The 12,198-nt window shown below is 37.9% G+C and overlaps 1 pseudogene; it reads left to right on the forward strand.

Moving 5' to 3' along the window:
• The first annotated feature begins 11,084 nt into the window (after nt 1–11,084).
• On the forward strand, nt 11,085–11,962 carry LOC112838202 (proteasome subunit alpha type-6 pseudogene; annotated as a pseudogene).
• The last annotated feature ends 236 nt before the right edge of the window (nt 11,963–12,198 follow it).

A 12,198-nucleotide genomic window follows, 5' to 3' on the forward strand; every position in this document is an offset into this window, starting at 1 on the left:
GGACCAGAGAGTACATGTCAACAGATGCTGCCAAACTGCCTTCAATGAAAGTAATCATAGTTTACATTTCCACTCACAGAGCATAAAGTACCTGATTCTCCAGCTCATTTCCCAAATGGAATATTCAATCTGGAATTCTTCAAAATTTGATAGTATAAGTGGTACCTTATTTTAATTGGCATGTTATTGAGTATTAGTGAAGTTGAACATCTCTTCAAATGATTGTTTTACCATTTTTATTCATTTTTCTCTAAATTGCTTTGTCACACATTTTGTCTTTTGTCCATCCATTTTCTTCTTTTTTATTTTTTCTTTTGTTTTTCTTCCTCTTTTTTTTTTTTAAGAGAGAGGGAGAGAGAGAACATGCAAGGGGTGAGGAAGGGCAGAGGGAGAGGGGGAGGGAGAATCTTAAGCAGGCTCCGCACCCAGCTCACGGAGCCCTATGCGGGAGGTCAATCTCACAACCCTGAGACCATGACCTGAGCTGAAATCAAGAGTCTGACGCTTAACTGACTAAGCCATCCAGGTGCCCCTTGTCCATCCATTTTCTGTTGGGTTTATGTTCTTACAGATTTATGAAAGATTTTGATGTATGATAGATTTTAACACTCTGTTATTTTACATGTTACAAATATATTACTTTCATGACATTGCTTTTCATTTCCCTTTGTTTTCAGTGAGTTATTTACAAAATTATTCTTCACAGTAAGATTATGGAACTGTTCCCCTATTTTTTTCTGTGTTTATACTGTTCTGTAAAATGTAATAAAATACATTTTTTCTCAAATAGCCTACTATCTCAAAGCCATCTATTGATTATTCTATTTTTCCTTTATTATATCTTAAATTACAATTTATATATGAATCTTATACTAGAATCTCATTTGTTTCATTGATTTAATTATCAATTACTTTGTCAATGCCAAACTCTTTTAATATAATAGCTTTATATTTGACATAATATTTTTCTCTTTATGAGTCCTTATTTACAAAATTTATTTCTTATTCCTACACATTTTCTCTTCTGAAAAATATCAGAATTATCTTGTCAAATTCTTTCCACTGAGACTTCTGGGGGGAATAACATTAAATTTATAGATTAATATAAAATATTTATATCTTTACAAAATTTTTTCCCACCCTTTAATTTAGGACTTTAAATTTAAAGTTTTATGGTTTTTGCCACGTAGTTCAGATACTTCTCTTGTTAGATTTATACCAAGATTTTATACTTTATATTGGGAGTGGGAGTTTATTTTTCCCTATATTTCCTAATTGGATACTGCTAGAAAATAGAAAACCAACACACAATTTCTATATCTTGATTTTTGTTTTTCTTCATACTTTAAGGTTTCGCCACAATCTGCATAGTCATACATTTATATGAAAATAAGAAAAACAAATGCAGGGCGCCTGGGTGGCTCAGTTGATTAAGTGACTGCCTTCAGCTCAGGTTATGATCCTAGAGTCCTGGGATCGAGTCCCTCATCAGGCTCCCAGCTCAGTGGGGAGCCTGTTTCTCCCTCTGACCCTCTCCCCTCTCATGCTGTTTCTCTCTCTCTCTCTCTCTCTCTCTAATAAATAAATAAATAAAATCTTAAAAGAAAAAAAAGAAGAGCAAATGCAAATGTCAAGGGATCATGAAAGGGAAGAAGTCCAAGTTATCTGGACTGGGCTCTAATAGCGCCATTAGGCCTTGAATGCTAATGTAGACAAACATCTACCATATTAAAGCAGTTTTATGATTAAGAGCTTCGGTAAAGCAGGCATGCCAGCCATGTAATGAAGCCTGTAAGGTACATATATCTGCAATGTTTCACTCTTATAAGAAGTTGACTATATGTAGGTAGAACAAAGAGACAGATTCCCCACTAGTGATTAAGGAACCAGTGTGCTTTAGGGAGGTATGAAGGTGGTGGAAGAGCTTGAATCTTGGGATTCTAGAAATCCTTATGTAAATGATTGGAGTCCAGGGGCGCCTGGGTGGCTCAGATGATTAAGCATCTGCCTTTGGCTCAGGTCATGATCTCCAGGTCCTGGGATCAAGCCCTGCGTCAGACTCTTAGCTCAGTGAGGAGTCCGTTTCTCCCTCTCTCTCTGCCTCTACCCCTGCTTGTGCTTGCTCTCTTTCTCTCTCCTCTCTCAAATGAATAAATAAAATCTTAAAATAAAATAATAAATAAATAAATAAATAAATAAATAGAGTCCAAATGAAAAGGTTAGAGCCCCCACTCATGCATGGGATCTATGCACAAGAGAACATGAAGTATAGAGTCTTTATCTGCTAATAGGCCTACCCTTCACACCTGTCTGAACATGGTTAGAGCTTGGATAAGACTATCCTGAGAAAGTCCAGGAAGAAAACTGTCCCTACTGAACTGAAACTGGGATTGATGGAAACTATGAGTTGGTCAAGATATTTCTGTGCCAAACACTTACTCACTGTGTGCCAAACTAATGGTGAATAAAACCACACCCGAGGAGGCTTGGTAAAGACTCTGGAGGTAGGACCATTTATCTAGCTCATGAATCTTCAAGCCAACTTCTCTCCCCCAAGGCAGTGTAAGAGTAGGGCCTTTAGGAGGATGACAAAAGTCCTGTACTTTCTCTTTTTTAATACCCCGTGTGTTGTTAAAGGTAACTTTAGCTAGGCCTAGTAACCAGAGGGAAAAGAATCTGAAGATGGTGAAGGAAGCAGGCAGACATGGAAGGAGTACAGAGGTGGGAGGTGGATTGAGGTGAGTGGAAGATGGAGGTGGGAGGAAGGAAATCATGTCCCCAAAATGGAAAAAAAGAAATCCATCTCATAACTCAGTGAAATATATTGTATCTTTTTCTGGAGGAAATATAAGATGCACATACAGTCACCATTTTGGACCTATTTCTTCCAAGTCTTAGGAGATACTGGGTTCTTTTTTTGCAGACTTAAGATGTTACCATAATTGGGATAAGAGTGCTGACTTAGCAAGGGCTACATACAGAAGGATCTTGTGTCTGCCACAAGAATAAGACATTGATTTGCTTTAGGATTGTAGATCATGTTTGATTTAAGACATCAGAAGTAAGATACTTGAAATAAGAGGGGACACAAAGGCAGTCACTACCCTTACCTCTGAGGGAAGTGCCCCAGGTGAATGAGGTGTCATATGGGAAAAAGCAGAGATATCCACTACTGATCCTGGCACTGGCTCATCATTGGCAAGGAGGAACACTTCTAAGTGTGAGAGTTGGTGAAGCTATTCAAATATGTCCTCACCCTGCCTCCTCATCAGTTCTCTCCCAAGTTCAAAGAAAAAGGGGGCAATAAGAATTCAAAGAACAATACCAATCCAAGGGATCCAAATAAAAAAAAATACCTCATAGGGGAGCCTGGGTGGCTCAGTTGGTTAAACAACTGCCTTCAGCTCAAGTCAGGATCTCAGGGTCCTGGGTTTGAGCCCCACATGGGGCTCCCTGCTCATGGAGGGTCTGCTTCTCCCTCTCCTCTGCCCCTCTCCCCTGCTCATGCTCTCTCTCTCTCAAATAAATAAATAAAATCTTTTTTTAAGGCAGCAGAAGAGATGATTTATTGTAAACATGTTACATTCAGCCACAAATGAAAACAGAATTATTCCTGAAAGTCACAGGTCCAGGGCAAAGGACCAAAAGGGACTGTTTTGGTATGAACAAAGTGGGTGTCTCAAAGGTGGCTGCTGTGATCAGATGGCAATGGATGTTCTAGATCCATTGAATCAAGCTCTAGAAAGTAGGCATGCAGTCCAACAATTGGTACCAACATCCTTGGCCTCTGGCTTTCCTTATTTCTGCTCCTGTGGCTCCATGGGTGCACAAGCTATCTGTTTACTTGGACCTCTGCCACATCTTTCTTCTTTTACGCTTCAGCCTGTACATTTGCTTCTTCCTCAACTGCGCTGTCATGGCACAGAGGTTTCCAAGAAGATGGCACTAAGGCCAAGAGAGCCAAATAAATAAAATCTTAAAAAAAAAGGATACCTCACAAATCTAAAAAATAATAATAAATAAATAAAAATAACAAGTTTAAAAAAGGAGCCTCATACTGAAGCTAGAATAGTGCATTCACAAGAACAGCAGTGACCACAGTGAGATTAGCAATAGCAACATCAATTACAGCAACAATAATGACAAAAAGTCATTATTGGTAACCTCTGTCAGAAATGACAGATCCAGCAAGCAGAAAATCAGTAAGGACATAGTTGACCTCACCAGCACCATCAGTTAACTGCATATAATTGACATCTATAGACTACTTTATCCAACAACAGCAGAATGCACATTCTTTTCCAGATCACTTGAAACATTCACCAATATAGACTATATTGTGTGTCATAAAATACACCTTAACAAATGTGAAAGAGTAGAAATCATACAATACCTGCTCTCAGACCACAATAGAATTAAACAAGAGATCAGTAACAGAAAAATAACTGGAAAATCCCAAAACATGTAGAGATTAAACAACACACTTCTAAATAACAAGTGAGTCACAGACGAAATCTCAAAGGAAATTTTTAAATATTTTAAACTAAATGAAAATGAAAGCACAACTTATCAAAATTTGTAAGATGAGGCAAAAGCAGTGCTTAGAAGGAAATGTATAGCATTGAATGCATATATTAGGAAAGAAGAGATCTAAAAATCAAAAATCTAAATTTCTTCCTTAGGAAACTAGAAAAAGAATAAGAAATTAAATCCAAAGTAAGCAGAAGAAAAAGTAATAAGAATTAGAGAAGAAATGAATGAAATTGAAACAGGAAATCAGTAGAGAAAATCAATGAAACCAAAAGTTGGTTCTTTGAAAAGGTGAATAAAATTGATAAGCCTGTAGCCAGGTTAACTAAGAGAAGAAAAAGAAAGGACACAAAGTACTAATATCGGAAATGAAAGAAAGAACATCACTACAGATTCCATGGTTATTAAAAGCATAATAAAGGAGTACTATATACAACTCTATTTCAACAGATTTGATAACCTAGATGAAATGGATCGATTCCTTGTAAGTCAAAATCTGTCAAAAGTTACACAATAAAAGATAGATATTTTGGATAGCTTCATATCTATTAAAGAAATTGAATCAATAATTAATAATCTTCCCAAACAGATAGCACCAAGCCCAGATGGGTTCATTGGTGAATTCTACCAAACATTTAAGGAAGAAATTATACTGATTCTCTACAATCTCTTTCAGAGGACAGAAGCAGAAGGAATACTTCCTAACTCATTCTATGAGGCCAACATTATTCTAACAATAGTATGAAAAGAATTATATGCCACAATCAAGTATGATTTATCTTAGGTATGCAAGGCTGGCTCAACACTTGAAAATCAATTAACATAATCCATCACCTCAGCAGGCTAAAAAAGAAAAATCACATGATTATATCAATAGGTACAGAAAAAGCATTTGCAATAAAGTAAGCTAATGCAATAGGAGAAGGAAAAGAAATAAAATGTATACAGATTGGGAAAGAAGACATAAAACTGTCCTCATTCATAGATGACATGATTATGTAGAAAATCCAAAAAAAAATTTGACAAAAAGCAAAAAAACAAAAGCAAAAACAAAAAAGCAATTATAGAAAGATTACAGAACACAAAACTAATATGCAAAATGTAGGAAATAGAAATATCTTTCCTAAATACCATCTATGAATGAGTGGAATTTGACGTTAAAACATGATACCATTTACATTAGCACCCCCTAAAATAAAATACTTAGGTACAAATCTATCCAAATGTATATAAGAACTATACAGGAAAACTATATAACTCTGATGAAAGAAGTCAAGGAAGAACTAAATAAATGAGATATATCCCATAATAATGGAATAGAAGACTCAATATTGCCAACATGTCTGTTCTCCCTAACTTGGTCCATAGATTCAATGCAATACCAATCAAAATCCCAGCAAGTTGCATTGTTGATATTGACAAATCAATCCTAAAGTTTATATGGAGAAGTAAAATACACCAAATTGCCAACACAATATTGAAAAAGAAAAACAAAGTTGGAAGACTAACACTACCTAACTTCAAGACATACTATAAATCTATAGTAATCAAGACAGTGTGGTATTGGCAAAAGAAGAATCAGATCAATGGAACAGAATAGAAAGCCCAGAAATCAATGACATTAATAGAGTCAACTCATCTTTCACAAAGAAGAAAAGACAAGACAACTTGTCTTTTCAACAAATAGTGCTGGAATAGTCACATGCAAAAAAAAAGTCTAAATCTAAACACAGTCCTTATATCTTTCCCCCAAATTAACTCAAAATGGATCATAGACCCCTAAATCTAAAATACAAAACTATAAACCTCCTAGATGATAGACAAAACCTAGATAGCCCTGGGCATGGTGATGACTTTTTACATACAATACTAAAGGCACAATCCACGAAAGAAATAATTGATAAGCTGGACTTCATTAATATTAAAAAAAAAAACTTCTGCTCTGTGAAAGATAATGTCAAGAGAATGAGAACACAAGCCACAGACTGGTAGAAAATATTTACAAAAGACATATCTGATTGAGGACTGTTTTCCAAAATATACAAAGAATGCTTTAGACTTCAGCAATAAGGAAACAAACAACCCACTTAAAGAATAAGCCAAAGATCTTAACAGAAAGGTCACCAAAAAGGACATACAAATCACAAATAAACATATGAAAATATGTTCCATATTATAGGTCACTCGGGAAATGCAAATTAAAACAGTGAGATGCCACTACACATCTGTTAGAATAGCCCAAATTCAGAACACTGACAACACCAAATGCTGATGAGGATGTGGAGCAACAGGAGCTCTCATTCACTGCTGATGGGAATGCAAAATAGTACAACCACTTTGGAAGACCGTTTGGCAGTTTCTTACAAAACTATATGTACTCCTACTGTATAATCCACAAGTCACACTCCTTGCTGTTTACCCAAATGAGTCGAAAACTTATGTCCACACAAAAACTGTACATGGATGTTTACAGCAACTTTATTCACAACTGCCAAAGCTTAGAAGTGACTGAGATGTCCCGTGGTAGGTGAATGGGTAAATAAACTGTGGTATATACAGAAAATATAATCTTGTATGATTCCAACCATATGACATTCTGGGAAAAGCAAAACTATGGTGATAATAAAAAGATCAGCGTTGCCAGGGGTTGTAAAGAGAAGGGTGAATAGACAGAACACAGATTTTTGGGACAGTGAAACCACTCTATATGATACTGTAATGGTGGATACATGTCATTATACATTTGTCTAACCCCATAGAATATACAACACCAAGAGTGAACCCTAATGTAAATTATGGACTTGGGGTGATTATGATATGTCAATGTAGGTTCTCATCGATTATGACAACTATACCACTCTGGTGGGGGATATTAGTAATGTGGTAAGCCACGCATGTGAGGGCAGGAAGTATATGGGAAATCTCTGTACTTTTCTCTCAATTTTGCTGTGAACCTAAAAAATTGTCTTTAACAAAAAGCCTATACTGATACAAATAGCAGCAGAGACAGCAACTGCCCCTCAAGGTCTCGAAGTGGCAGAAGAACATCTCTGACCATGGTTAGAAAAATATAGAGAATGACAAAAACAATGCATGAATCACCCAGAACCCTCTCAGAGCAAGGAGAGTGACAAGGAAGGCTTGGGATCTCTTTGCTGCTATTGGATGGGAGCCAAGGGGAACAAGAGTCACACTGATGTTATTATTGTCTTGTTGTTATTGTTAACCCCAAGTGTTAACTACCATCCATCCCTGGCTGTGTGGCCTAAGAAAGTAAAAGCTACATGCAGGGAGCACTTGTCATTTAGGAAAAAGATTTCAGTGGATTAACAGATGTAGAAGTTATTGACTGTGAGGTCATAGTTGTTGGGGTTGGTGAATGAGTACATGGGAATTTATTAAAACGATTCTGTCTGCTTTTGTAGATGGTGAAATTCTCCGCACTACATAGTTAAAAACAACAACAACAATAAACAACTCTTCTGACATGGTGAGAACTTTTATGTTGGAGTGGCCCATCTCTGCCTTCTGATCTTCCGGGCTTTGCTACTGACAGAGCACTCAAACAAGGATAACAACTGACTGAAAGTCCAATGCAGTGCATCACATTTGTATTGGTGCACAGCACAACCCCTTTTCAGGTAACTGTTAGAGAACTTGGCTCACTTCTGAAACCTAGTGGTTTCCTACTACCTTCCTCCTTATTTGGAGACACCTGGCCTAAAATGGAGACCTGTCCGACTTACGCAGCCAGGGATTGGCGACAAAGCTGGAACCAAGAAGTGATGGTGGAGCCCTCTGCTGCCCTGAGAAGTTGTATTTATCACCTTCTTTGCCAGGTGAACTCATCATATGGGAGCTGGAAACAGGCAAGACCCTGAAGAGCCCAAGCATGGAGTGAAAGAAGTAAGAAGCCTCGTTCCTGCTTTTCGGCACAATAACCCAGCAACTCATCACCAATCATGATCAGATTTATCACACTTCCTCCCTTGGCATGGACTGAAGAAAAAGGTAGAGGTATAAGTCAAAAGTTTCCTTCAAATATTTCCCCAAGGAAGAAAAAGGAAGAAGACAGAGGCTTGGACTAAATCTCTGTTCATCCCTTGGACAGAGGCAGAAACGTGGGACAATTAGTTTGCCTAAGAAGAAATACTACCAGAAAAAAACATGGTCCTAGTAGTATGCAGCTTAACAGAGCAAAATGTGTTTTATGAGGATGCAGAAAATCTGAGATTGCAACCCTGCCTGGTTATATAATCTGAGGAAATTTCCTGGTCCTCAATTGCTTTACAATTAAATAAAGAGTTCCCTTCTCCTTCCACTCCTTCCTCTTTATTTTGCAAGCACATAGAGACTAAGACACAGGCCTTTCCCTCCAGGAGCTAAAGTCTTAGGGGGCTGGGGAAAAATCACTGCTTTTCGTCTGTTCTAAAATCTGAAATCTGTGATTATTAAAAAATATGACCTACCTCCTGATAAAGCCAGCTTTCCCTTTCAGTTATAATTAGTGTTGGGGAGGAAGAATTTCCTGGCCCCTTCAAGGTCCTTCTAGTCTAAATAAGAACCAAATTGACATGAGACAGATGAATCAGAGAAAATCAAATGTAATTTCATACATAGAGGGAATCCACACTTGGAAATTCCATAGACAGTCTGGCAAAATGAGGTATATCCATTATCCTGAATTAAGGGGAAGGGGGTTGGGGTCTGGGACTTCCAAGGCAAGAAATGCAAGTCACAGGGAAATGTAAAAGAGTAAATGTTTGGTAAACAAATGTTTGCAGGGCCACTCAGAAACAATAGGACATAGGGTTCAAACAGGCCATGCTAGGTTCCTCCCTGTCTACCATATGTAGTACATAGTATAATCTAGTTATCTCTGGTGATAGCTCTCTTCCTAGAGCTGGTCCTCTATCTAAATTCTTTTTAGGCAGTTGTGGAGGACATAAAAAGCTTTTCCTGAATCTGCTGGGTTTTGATGGTTTTTTTAATTCAAAATAATCTTTATGTCAAAGTGGTCCCTACATTAGCATGAATTTAAATCGACCAAGGCATAAATTGTACCAAACATTACTACTATTTGTTGATAATTATATATCTTCCAAGTCAGTGCTCAATCCTGTATTTAAACAACAGAATTTCAAATAAACAATATTATTGAATGAATAACAGTAGCTAGTAATAAATCTGATCTAAAATATGAAAAATGGATACTTTAATAATGTCTTTATTTTATGTTTCTGGTTAAATGTGTCAATTTTGTGATTAATAATAAATACAAATTTGGTCATTGACCAAAATATATTTCTCATATGTATTTGGTCTTGGTTCCATGGTTTCCTGGCACAGAGCTCCCAAAACCATTGGAATTTTTTGAGCAACAAGAGCAATGGGAGTACCTATTGAAATCCACTTCAGAGCCATAAAAATGAAACGGGTGCCTTATTATTCATAACCACAGCAGGGCTTATATTAATGAGGTGACTTTGGAAATCACCTATGGATGAAGGCTGGGCCAGCAGAACCAACTTGAATAGAGGTTGGAACTTTCAGTCCCACCCCTTGATTTCCAGGGAGAGGAGCAGGGCTGGAGATTAAATCAGTCACCAATGATGAATCAATTGTGCCTATGTAATGAAGCTTCCATAAAAACCCAAAAGGACAAATTTGGAGATCTTCCAGTTTGGTGAATACATGGAAATTCAGAGAGAGTGATGCACTTGAAGAGAGCATGAAAGGTCCCCATACCTTGCCCTACGCATCTCGTCCATCAGGCTCTTCCTGAGTTATACCTTTTTATAACAAACCAGTAATCTAATAAATAAAATGTTTTCCTGAGTTCTGTGAGCTGCTCTAGCAAATTGATCAAACCCAAGGTGGGGATCGCAGGAACCCTCAATCTAAAGCAGGTTGGTCAAAAGCATAAGTGACAACTTGGACTGGTGACTGGTATCTGAAGTCCTTAGAGAGTGTGCCCAAGTTGCTTGGTGGTGTGGGAAAAACCCTCCACGTCCACACTTTGGAATTGGTGACCAGAACCTTTTGTTGGTGTCAGAGAAATGGGATTTGCTAGAACAGCCCTGGTTCACAGAAACATGTGGTTTGTTGAGAGAAAAGATAAAATGTGGTGGGATGAGGAACGTTTGATCCCTGCATGGTTACCCTATGGTATGAACACCCATGGTATAAAAACTGCTGCTATTGCTTACTAATCCAGTAAGTAAATAGGTTTCCTGAGTTCTGTGAGCCATTCTAGCAAACTAATCAAACCCAAGGAAGGTTTGGTAACCTCCAATCTGTAGTCAGTCAGTCAGAAGCAGGGCTTACATTTGGCATCTGAAGTGGAGGGCAGTCTTGTGGACTAAGCCCTTAGACTGTGGAATCTGATGCTATCTCTGGATTATTAGTGTCAGAATTGAGTTGAATTGCAGGACCACCAGTTGGTGTCAGAGAGTTGCTCCATAAAGGTGTGGGAAACCCCCCAACATCCCCATGCCCACCTCACACACATTGAAATTGGGTCCAGACCCTTTAAAGTATCCTCTAAGAGAGACAGTGCTTGAAGCAGTGGGTGTGCCAACATGTCCCATGGTTCCAGCACTGGTTTTGACCACCACATTACCATTTTTTCACCCGAGGGCCGGCTCTACCAAGTAGAATATGCTTTTAAGGCTATTAACCAGGGTGGCCTTACATTGGTAGCTGTCAGAGGGAAAGACTGTGCAGTAATTGTCACACAGAAGAAAGTACCTGACAAATTATTGGATTCTAGCACAGTGACTCACTTATTCAAGATAACTGAAAACATTGGCTGTGTGATGACAGGAATGACAGCTGACAGCAGATCCCAGGTACAGAGGGCATGCTATGAGGCAGCTAACTGGAAATACAAGTATGGCTATGAGATTCCTGTGGACATGCTGTGCAAAAGAATTGCTGATATTTCTCAGGTCTACACACAGAATGCTGAAATGAGGCCTCTTGGTTGTTGTATGATTTTAATTGGTATCGATGAAGAACAAGGCCCTCAGGTGTACAAGTGTGATCCTGCAGGTTACTACTGTGGGTTTAAAGCCACTGCAGCAGGAGTTAAACAAACGGAGTCAACCAGCTTCCTTGAAAAAAAAGTGAAGAAGAAATTTGGACATTTGAGCAGACAGTGGAAACTGCAATTACATGCCTATCTACTGTTCTATCAATTGATTTCAAACCTTCAGAAGTAGAAGTTGGAGTAGTTACAGTTGAAAATCCTAAATTCAGGATTCTTTCAGAAGCAGAGATTGATGCTCACCTTGTTGCTCTAGCCGAGAGAGACTAAACATGTAGTTAGTTTACCAAATCCATGATGCCACTTGCCTGTGTGTTTGGTAGCAACAGACCAACATTATGGAGGCCACTGGATTGAAAAAGGAACCTCTCCCAGTCCTGCCCTGCTGCCGAAGTGGTTAGGACTCTGTATAAATAAAAACAGTGCTTTTGGAAATAAATAAATAAATAAATAAATAAATAAATAAATAAACAAACAAACAAACATCTAAGAATGGTTATTACAACTTGTAAAAAGCTGCTGCCTGTCTTTTTAAAAATCCTTGCAAAAAAAATTCACATAAAGGGCTAATTCATGGGTGTAAAGGGCAAAGAGAATAAGTAAAAGGAAAATGTTATAAA

The sequence above is a fragment of the Callorhinus ursinus genome, unplaced genomic scaffold (assembly GCF_003265705.2).
Source record: "Callorhinus ursinus isolate GAN/ISIS: 27379988/994484 unplaced genomic scaffold, GSC_fseal_2.0 scaffold26, whole genome shotgun sequence".
NCBI classification, from domain to species: Eukaryota; Metazoa; Chordata; class Mammalia; order Carnivora; family Otariidae; genus Callorhinus; species Callorhinus ursinus.